Below are 9,168 nucleotides of genomic sequence, written 5' to 3' on the forward strand. Positions count from 1 at the left end.
TCTTCTCTCTGTAAATCTGACTTTCCAGTACAAATAAATAAGTCTTAGAAAAAGAAAGAAAAGGGCCCGGCACAGTGGGCTAGTGGCTAAAGTCCTTGCCTTGAACACTCCAGGATCCCATATGGGTGCTGGTTCTAATCCCAGCAGCTCCACTTCCCATCCAGCTCCCTGCTTGTGGCCTGGGAAAGCAGTCGAGGATGGCCCAAAGCCTCGGGCCCCTGTACCTGTGTGGGAGACCTGGAAGAAGTTCCTGGTTCCTGGCTCCGGATCGGCACAGCACTGGCCATTGCGCTCACTTGGGGAGTGAATCATCGGACAGAAGATCTTCCTCTCTGTCTCTCCTCCTCTCTGTATATCTGACTTTGCAATAAAAAAAAAAAATAAAATCTTAAAAAAAAACAGGAAAGAAAAAAAAGAGAAGAAAGGCAGATTCACAGAAGGAGACAGAGATGTTCCCTCCTCCCAAGGATTTAGGCCATGCTCTGCTACTCTCCTCGCCACAGAGCAGAGAGCTGAATGGGCAGGGGAGCAATTGAGACTTGAACTAGCATTCTATTGGTTGTCGGCATTGCAGACAATGACTTTATCCACTATACCACAGTGTTGGCCCCAGGGTTTCTTAGTACTTGAAGTTAAAAACACCCCAATACTCATGTTCTGTTCTCCCCTAACCCCCACCCCAGACCTCCCTGCATTCTCCCTAGTGTTTATTGCTGCTAGAAATATGTTTTTTGTATGTTTGTTTGTTTTTAATTTAACACATCTCCCGGAGCACAGGGAAGTTTCTTGCTTTAATCCTTGGCTGCAAGCAAGAGAGAGGCTGAGGTTTCTCTAGAATGTAGTATGGTGGGAGCTGGCAGCTACAGAGCAAGCCCATCTCTAGTTCCCTGTGACACCCTCTGTGTGGGGCTGTGGGGCAGACCCAGGGCCCTCCCTGCCTGGGGGCTCCCACTCCCTCAGCCCTTCCCTGCAGGAGAAAGGGAGCTGGCCTTGGGCCCTCTGGCTGCCCCTCACCCCTGGACTTCCTGAGCCCAGGCAAGGCGGGCAGCCACCCCTGCCTCCAACCCTATTACTCACACAGCTGCTGCAGCCCGCCCGCCTGCCCGCCTTCTTCTTCGCACTTGCTTTGAGGGGCGGCCAGGGCCTGTGGTGGGAACCGCTTGCCGCTCTAATTGGGGCCCCTCTCTGCTTCGCTTGTCTTTACTCTGGCGACTGCTTTGCCTCTCGAGCAGGCCAGCCAGGGCAGAGCTTTCAGTCTTGTCATGCAGACGGGAGACACAGAGCCCCTGCGGCCGTCTGGGTCCCTGCCCGAGGCCGCGGAGAGCCGCGAGAGAGCAGTGTTGCCAGGAGCAACCCCCAGACAAGGAGGGGACCTGCAGCCCTGTTCTCCCCCTGCCCCCACACTGCTGGCAGCCCCAACAAGTTCCCACAGGAAAACAGGACCTTCCTCCGGCTCCCATGGCCTCCCAGGCCCTGCCAGAGGCCCCAGGCACCAGAAGGACTCTGGCTCCAGGTGGCCAGGTACTTCAGGACATCACGCACAGCAAACCTGCAGAAAAGCAGGAGGGGCAAGATCCTTGCCAGGCAGGGGCAGCTGTCTGGGCTCGCAGGCCGGGATGTAGACGAGGCTGCCTGGCTATGTGGGGCCAGGGAAATGGCAGTGTTTCCAACGTTTGATGTCAGGGACAGGGGAGTCCGCCTATCCCCAGGGAGACCCCAAGAGACTCAGGCCCCCTAGCTGGGGCCCGGCCCTCTCTTTGCAGCTGAAATCCCCTCTGCAGAATTTCAGGCTGGCAAGCCCAGCCACAGGAGGGTCTTCCTCCAGTGAGAAGGCCTTCCTGACCTCCCACGGGGGCCCACCCCTTTCTGCTGATTCTGGTTCGTCTCCTCCATAGGCAGCCATAAGGCAGGGGGAACAAATAGACGGGAGCAGGTATAAGAGAGGCCAGGAGCACACACCAAGCATTGGGCAGGGACAGGTGACCTTGAAGGATCAGGCCTGACCTCAGGTTTAGCAACACAGACATCTCTGATGACTCTGACATGAGCAGGTCCAGGAAGCACTGGAGAGAGAGGAGTGGGCAGGGGGATGGGGCAGAAGGAAGAGGAGAGTGGGGTTCTAAGAGAGTGAGCAGACGCAGCCCCACATCCTGAGGGTGCCCTGATGACCAGAGGGCCTCCCCGTGGAGCTTGTGTGGGGGACCTGTGTACATAGGGCCAGGTCTGACACCTGGAACCAGAGTGGCACTTCTGACGCATGTGTGGTCCGCCTTGGAGCTCAGAGACCAGGCCATTGCCCAGCCGCTCAGTCAACAAGTGTCTCCCATCCCACAGGCCATACTGCGGGAAGAGCCACAGGTATCTGAGGTTCATAGCTCACCCCCTCTGAAGGTCAGAACCTTGTGGCTCCCTCCCTCCCCACTCTGTCCCCAGCATCATTTGCAACTCAGCTATTGTGATGTACAGTCCCCTCTCTGTCCCCTGACTCTGCTCCCTGCACCTCCTGCTTCCTGTACGGCCACCACCTTGTCCCCAGACTTGGGATACACCTAGCCTTCCGATGCTGTGGAAAACCTCATCGGACAGACAGCGGCAGGGCAAGACCCCCAAGGCGGGCAGGGCCAGTGTCGGCCAGCAGAGTCCAGAGTCACCCAAGCGCACATTTTCGTTTCCTCTACATTTTACTGCATGGCTGAATTTTCATATTTTTGTCAGTTTAAGACAATGACTTGTAAAGCACTGATTTTATTCATTCCTAACTTCATCAAGTACAACCAGTACCCACTCTGTCCTCTGAATTCTTTTTTTTTTTTTTTTAAGATTTATTTGATTACAAAGTCAGATATACAGAGAGGAGAGACAGAGAGGAAGATCTTCCGTCCGATGATTCACTCCCCAAGTGAGCCGCAACGGGCTGGTGTGTGCCGATCCAAAGCCGGGAACCAGGAACCTCTTCCAGGTCTCCCACGCAGGTGCAGGGTCCCAAAGCCTTGGGCCGTCCTCGACTACTTTCCCAGGCCACAAGCAGGGAGCTGGATGGGAAGTGGAGCTGCCGGGATTAGAACCGGTGCCCATATGGGATCCTGGGGCGTTCAAGGCGAGGACTTTAGCCGCTAGGCCACGCCGCCGGGCCCTGTCCTCTGAATTCTTAAAGTCTGGTTGCCCCCCAAGGTACCTGCACCTTGGAGGTACCTTGGAGGGTATCAGGTCACTTTCAGTGTGGCCACTCCCAGCTGCTATCCAGACAGCTGCTTCTAGTGAAAGGTGCTGCCCTCTCCTGCAACTCCCACCCCAGGCCAGGTCAGAGCCACAGAGATGGTGGCTCTCTGGACAACCACACTGGCACCATAGCTCCATTCACCTGTCTGCAGGTTTTTGACCTCCACCACTTGGAAGGGGAAGCCCCTGGGTCAGGGTCACACCACCCATCTCTTCAAAGCCCATCAGTCTCCTCTGTGAGATGAGGCTCCCCCTGCCCCCTAAAGGGACGGGTGAGCCAAGGGAGACCCCCCTGGGACCACAAAGTTCCAGTTTCCCTTATGGCTCAGAGAAATAGCCGGGGTTTCCAGGGAAGGGAGGCAGGACCATAGACCGGGCCATATAGGAGCTCAGCTGGACCCCCACCTCATCCTACTCCCATTGGCCGAAGGCACCCAGAACACAACCAAACCCCACCCATGGCTCTCAGTGCAACCTCTTCATCCCCAAAGGTCCAAATGGCAACAGCCCTGGGATGTGTGGTTGCTTGGCCCAGGGCAGACGGGGCTGGCAGCGGAATGTGGGACACGGGGTGGCTGGCTGGGCATCAGAGGGGCCCAGCTTTCCGCTGCCGGTCCGCGCGCAGTGGATTAGGACTGGGCGCTTGTACAAGGGCCTTTTCTTCCCAGAGCTGTGCTCCCTTTGGCCAGTGTGAGAAACCCCAGAGGCAGGGACAAAAGGTTGCGTAGGAAACCTGCAGAGGCCTATCTGAGCCCATCAGAGCTGAGCACTGGAGCTGGGGCACAGCAGCACCATCTGTGACAGCAGTTTCTGTAGCCCTGAGTTCTCGGAGCCTGGTGTGCATTGAGGAGCTCAGGGAGCCGGGGGTCGTCCAGGGCCCGCAGGTGTCCCACCCTTACCCTCCAACCCCGGTCCCCAAGGCTGGAGCTACCACCAGCTCAGGCTATCCCACTGGAACCACAGGCCAGAGGAAGGCAGACAGCCACATACTCCAGCCTTCGTGGGGATTGCCACATGGGGAAAGCGAGGCCCCAGGAGGCCCTAACCTACCCAGGGTCATGCAGATGCAGGTGAGGCCAGAGCATGGATGGAACCCCTGGTCTCTGACCCAGACACCAGCTGGGTGCTAGGTTCCCACGTGAGGCTGTCAGGCACGCCCGCATCTGCGGCCAGGTTCCCACGTAGGCACCCCACCTCCGTGTCCACAGAGGCTCCCAGGATGTGGCTGTGAACCTGTCTGCCCCTCCTCCTTTCAACCCCCATCCTCCACCCCATTCCAGTCTCAGCCTGGATACTTGTCCAACATTTCTCCTTTGTCTATCCCCACCATCAGGCCTGGCTCAGCCCCTACCTGGCTCCTGCATTGCTCCATGATTGGATGCAGCTGGGACGGGTGCCCTGCATAGCTGTGGTGGACCACATGAGCCTATCTCCTCACCAGCACGGCACCCAAGACTGCCCTCTGGTGGACAGCACCCAGCACCCTGCCACCCCGCTCGCCGGAGGTCAGCTCTGACCAACTTTGTACACCCACCTCTCTTTCTAGGTGTGAGTCCCATGTGCCCTGGTTCCTCCAATGTGGTAGAGGGGGAGGGGACAGGCCATCAATGCTACTGTGGTGGACCCTGGGCCTTTCCAGAAGCTAATGGAAAGCTGGTCCAGTCTGCTACAGGTGCCCCTGTAGGAGAAAGGAAGAGGGAGGAAGAGGACTGGGCAGAGGGAGAACTTGGAACAGGGATGGAAGCTTCAGGATGCAGTGAGGCCCACTGGTTTCCCAGAGAGTTCGGGAAGAGTCAGTGTCAGGTCATCCCATACCTTGCTCAGTGGTCCCAATGAAAGCTTCCCGGAGGTGGGTACTGTGACATCAAGTGAGGTCCCCCCACCCCTCACAGCCCAGGGGATGTCACTGCACGCTGAAAGGTGTATGGTGACTTCTGCCCCCATGGCGCCCCTGGAAGGCCTCCTGGTGACACAGCTCTGGGTCCCGTCCAAGGAGTGGAGCAGAGCCCTGCGGACACGTGAGGGCCAGTCCTGAAGCGCTCAGTATGGCTGTGTCTGGGGCCTTAGAGCTGGAACGAGAGAGCAGCAGAGGAAAACCGAAGAGCCAGTCAGTCCAGTGAGGACTGGGGAGGGAGCACGAAAGCCCGCCGCCAGGAGGCTTCCTGGGAAGGCAGCTGGAGGGGAGCTCAGGGCCGGTGAGGTACACCTTGACCTTGTGGAAGGTGTGTGAGCTGCAGAGGCTTGGCCAGGCAGTTCTCTGTTCCACACATGCAGCAATCCTGGCGCTTTAGCTAGTATCTGCTGCCCTCTGGTGGACACACAGGAAACACCTGCATCCAGCTAAGTTTATTTTTTGTCCCCCTTTCCCAAGCTGTCTGCAAACTCTCTGGGTTCACTGAGAGGCTACGGAAACTGCTGCGGCAGATGGTTGCTGGTGTGCCCCAGCGCCAGTGCTCAGCTCTGCTGGTCTCAGACAAGTGCTCAGGGGGCACCTGGGACCAGACACAGGGAAAGAACAAACCTTCACCCATCTGCCTGCCTGCCTTTCTGTTCCTGGCACTTCGTGAGCTCCCTCTCCTACCCCAGGGAAAAGACAGATCTTCCATCTGCTGGTTCACTCCGCAAATGGCCACAATATTTGGGGCTGGAAGCCAGGAGCCTGGAGCTTCTTCCTGGCCTCCCAGGTGAGTGCAGGATCCTAAGGCCTTGGGCCATCCTCGCTACTTTCCCAGGTACATTAGCAGAGAGCTGGTTCGTAAGTGGAGCAGGTTGGGCTTGAACTGGCAACCCTATGGCGTGTGGGAACTGCACGCAGTGGATTTATGTGCTAAGCCATAGGGCCAGCCCCTGTGTCCTGCTGGTGTTTGGCATCAGAGGACAGCAGTCCGAGCTCTTCAGGGCAGCTGGGGGTGGCAGTCGCGCCCCGGCTTTGGCGTCAGGCAGCCTGCGTTTCCATTGGGTGCTGCTCTGACTGGGGCTGAGTACCTAGCTTCACCCCTCTGAGCGTGTCTCAGCTCTGAGCTCGTGAAGTCCACACGGGATTCTGACAGTCCTGCGACAGGAGCAGGAGACTGCAGCAAGAGGCCCTATGGGGCACCTCCTTTTTGCTGGATTAGGGTGGGGGAAACTGCCGGGCCTTAGGGGAGGGAGCAAGAACCTCCTTCCTCCACAGGCGCATCGTGGGCGCTAGAGGTTCAGACCAGGATATTTTTTAAAAATGAATGAGTGAGTGAACGAACGAATGCTACAGGTTCTCCACTCTGGAGCTTATTGCTTGACCTCTACCGGTGCATCAGAGGCAGGAGGTCCCGGACCTGGCCTCCACAGCCCCGCCCACAATAGCCGTAGCCCCGCCCTCTGTCCCGCCCCAGCCGCGTAAACCCGCCCCCGGCTTTGGCCCCGCCCTCCTATACCGCAGTCCCGCCCCAAACGCCGTAGCCCCGCCCCTAGTTCCCGCCCCCAGCCGCCGCAAACTCGGCCCGCCCCTGGCCGACGGAGTCCCGCCCCCAGTTGTAGCCCCGCCTCTGTCACTGTGACCCCGCCCCCGGCAGCCGTAGCCCCGCCCTCAGCCTAGGTCCCGCTTCGGCATCCGTAGTCCCGCCCCTGGACTCCGCAGTCCCGCCCCGCACGCCGTAGCCCCGCCCAGCTCCCACATGTTCCGTGTTTGTCCGGCGGTCGGGGCTGCGCGCTCCATGGCGTCACTATCGGCCGAGGCCTGCGACTCCTCTCCTCGGCTCCGGGGACGGCCGGGGGATGGCGCCGTGGCCAGAGCCCACCAGGTCCTGCCCCGGGTCTCGCCGGCCGTGGCCTCGCCAGACTCTGCCTTCCCAGATGGCGTCGCCCGTGGTGGCTGCGCGGACCCCGCGAGCCTCCTCCGCTCACCCTCCGCCCCGGGTGTGTGACCCTGCGCTGTGCCAGGCGGGGCAGGGCCGGAGCAGAGCTTCCTGGCCTCTCTGGGCAGCGAGGGGTGTAGGCCAGGCGTGCCTCAACCCCAGGTGGGCTGGGGTCAGTTTTCAGGGTCCCGTTGCGCGTCCCTCTAGGCAGGCGTCCTTCAAGGCCCCCTCCCCGCTGGCACTGACACTGGCCCAGACCACTCCTGCGCTGTGAGGGTCAACAGGACAAGCCAAGGATGGCCGGCCTCCCGGCACACCTGGGTTCTCTTCGCCCCCGTGGCAGCCTGACGTGAGCTTTTCCCGGGGCTGTTCTGTCGGATTCCGTGCAGTTCCTGAGTACGTGTGCACAGGGCCTGGTTTGGAACCGCTCCATCTTGGTCTGTGCTGACCTCCTGTAGCAAGGACGACGACAGTGACTTACTGTCTGGGCCGGGCAGTAGACACTTATCCAGGGCCGGGGGAAGAGGAGGTTCTCGGACCTCCGGAGGAGCGTCTCATGGCCTTGCTGCTCACCCAGGGTCGTAGAGATACCCGCAGTGCCCTGCTATGCAGCAGGAAATTCCTTGCAGCCCCGCCTGTAATGGAACAATACTCTTCACACCTTCGTGTCCCCCACATCCACTCACGGATTCCAGCAGGAACCCTTAACCAATGCCAGTGTTGCAGGTAGCGGCTTAACTCCCTGCACCAACCAGGTACCCCTACTGCTCCCCCAAAAAACACCCACTGGAACCCTGTGACTCCCTTAGACGCCATACCAAGCATCTGTAAGAACGGGGGACTAAACAGTACTCCTTCAGTTGCTGCCAGGGTGGAATGGCATTGGGAATTGAGCGACTTGCTGAATGGCAGACCTGCCAAGGCGGGAGCCTGGCTCTGTGGGCGGGGCCTGGCGCGTGTGGGCGGGGCTGCAGGCGGGCGTATGTTAATGAAGCAGCGCTGCTCGGAAAGATTCCAAAATACTGGTCAGTAAAAGCAGCGTTTTTGATCTGTGTCCCGTCACCGGGTCGATATACTGTATAACATTTAGCTGAAAATAAAACGACCTAACCTTTCACAAAATAGAAATACAAATTTTTTAAAAGGGGCATCTCACCGTCACTGAGAGGTGAGTGTTGGGGGCAGGCGTGGCGGAGCCTGCGACGGCAACGGCAAGACTATACTTTCAGGGATCATTTCTATAGTCTGTGACTAGAGAAGTTTCTCTGATCGTGTAGAGCACCGTAAACCACGAGGAGGAGACGTAGCGTCCTCCCCTGAGCGTGAAGCCGGCATCCGGTGTCGCTTCCTGCGACTGTCGCTTGCCATTGATGATCGTTCTTCTTTCCTTCCTAGGAGAGAAAGAGGGGGAGGATGCAGTCTGAGTGGTTTCTGTTTAAACTTAAACATCAGAAAAAGTAGTAGCTTCCAAGCCTATGGCATTGTAGTACAGTAAAGTTGTATACGTAGTTAAGTCACGAGGCCTTTGTTTATTGGTAAAACAAGCTGCACAGAAGTACAAGACAACAGAAATGTCTTCCACTTTCCCATTGGCTGCGGCTGGAGCCGAGCTAATTAGGATTCTGGACTAAAACCTACTGCATGCGAAGTGTCTTCTGCGCCGGGCCTGCAAGTTTACGTTTATGTGAGGAAAAAAACAAAACATGCAGAGTTGGGGAACTCAGGTACACGGGAGCGCAGACCTGGGGGAGGCTGGGCGCCGGGGGAGGTGCAGGAGCGCGCGGCGTCCCCGGCTGCAGCGCGGGACCCAGTACACTGCAGGGAAGCCAGAGGCACGAGGCCCGCTGCTCAACTCCCTTGAGCTTTTACGAACTTCCTAACAGTGAGTTCCGCGTTTCCACTTGTTTCCTGCTTTGGGCGAGGACAAAGGAAGCTGAGCACGTCTGTCTGCAAGGCCGCCAATGGCCTGGATGCCCTCCTCCTGGCCCGCCTCCCCAGACGAGGTGCGCATGCGTGGGGAGAGTCCTGTCCGCGGTGCCCGCCTGATTGGCTGCTGCAGAGGAGGGCACATGCGCACTCCCTCGCTCGTGGCTCCCCGGCTTCCGTCGTCCCCGCC

At 58.6% G+C, this 9,168-nt stretch overlaps 1 non-coding gene across 1 annotated transcript; it reads left to right on the top strand.

The window, feature by feature from the left end:
- Positions 1-8,265: 8,265 nt before the first annotated feature.
- On the top strand, positions 8,266-8,481 carry LOC118760325 (small nucleolar RNA U3). The gene has a single exon (XR_004996717.2). It is a non-coding gene; the product is annotated as a small nucleolar RNA U3 (small nucleolar RNA).
- Positions 8,482-9,168: the final 687 nt, after the last annotated feature.

The sequence above is a fragment of the Ochotona princeps genome, chromosome 21 (genome assembly GCF_030435755.1).
Source record: "Ochotona princeps isolate mOchPri1 chromosome 21, mOchPri1.hap1, whole genome shotgun sequence".
Lineage (NCBI taxonomy): Eukaryota > Metazoa > Chordata > Mammalia > Lagomorpha > Ochotonidae > Ochotona > Ochotona princeps.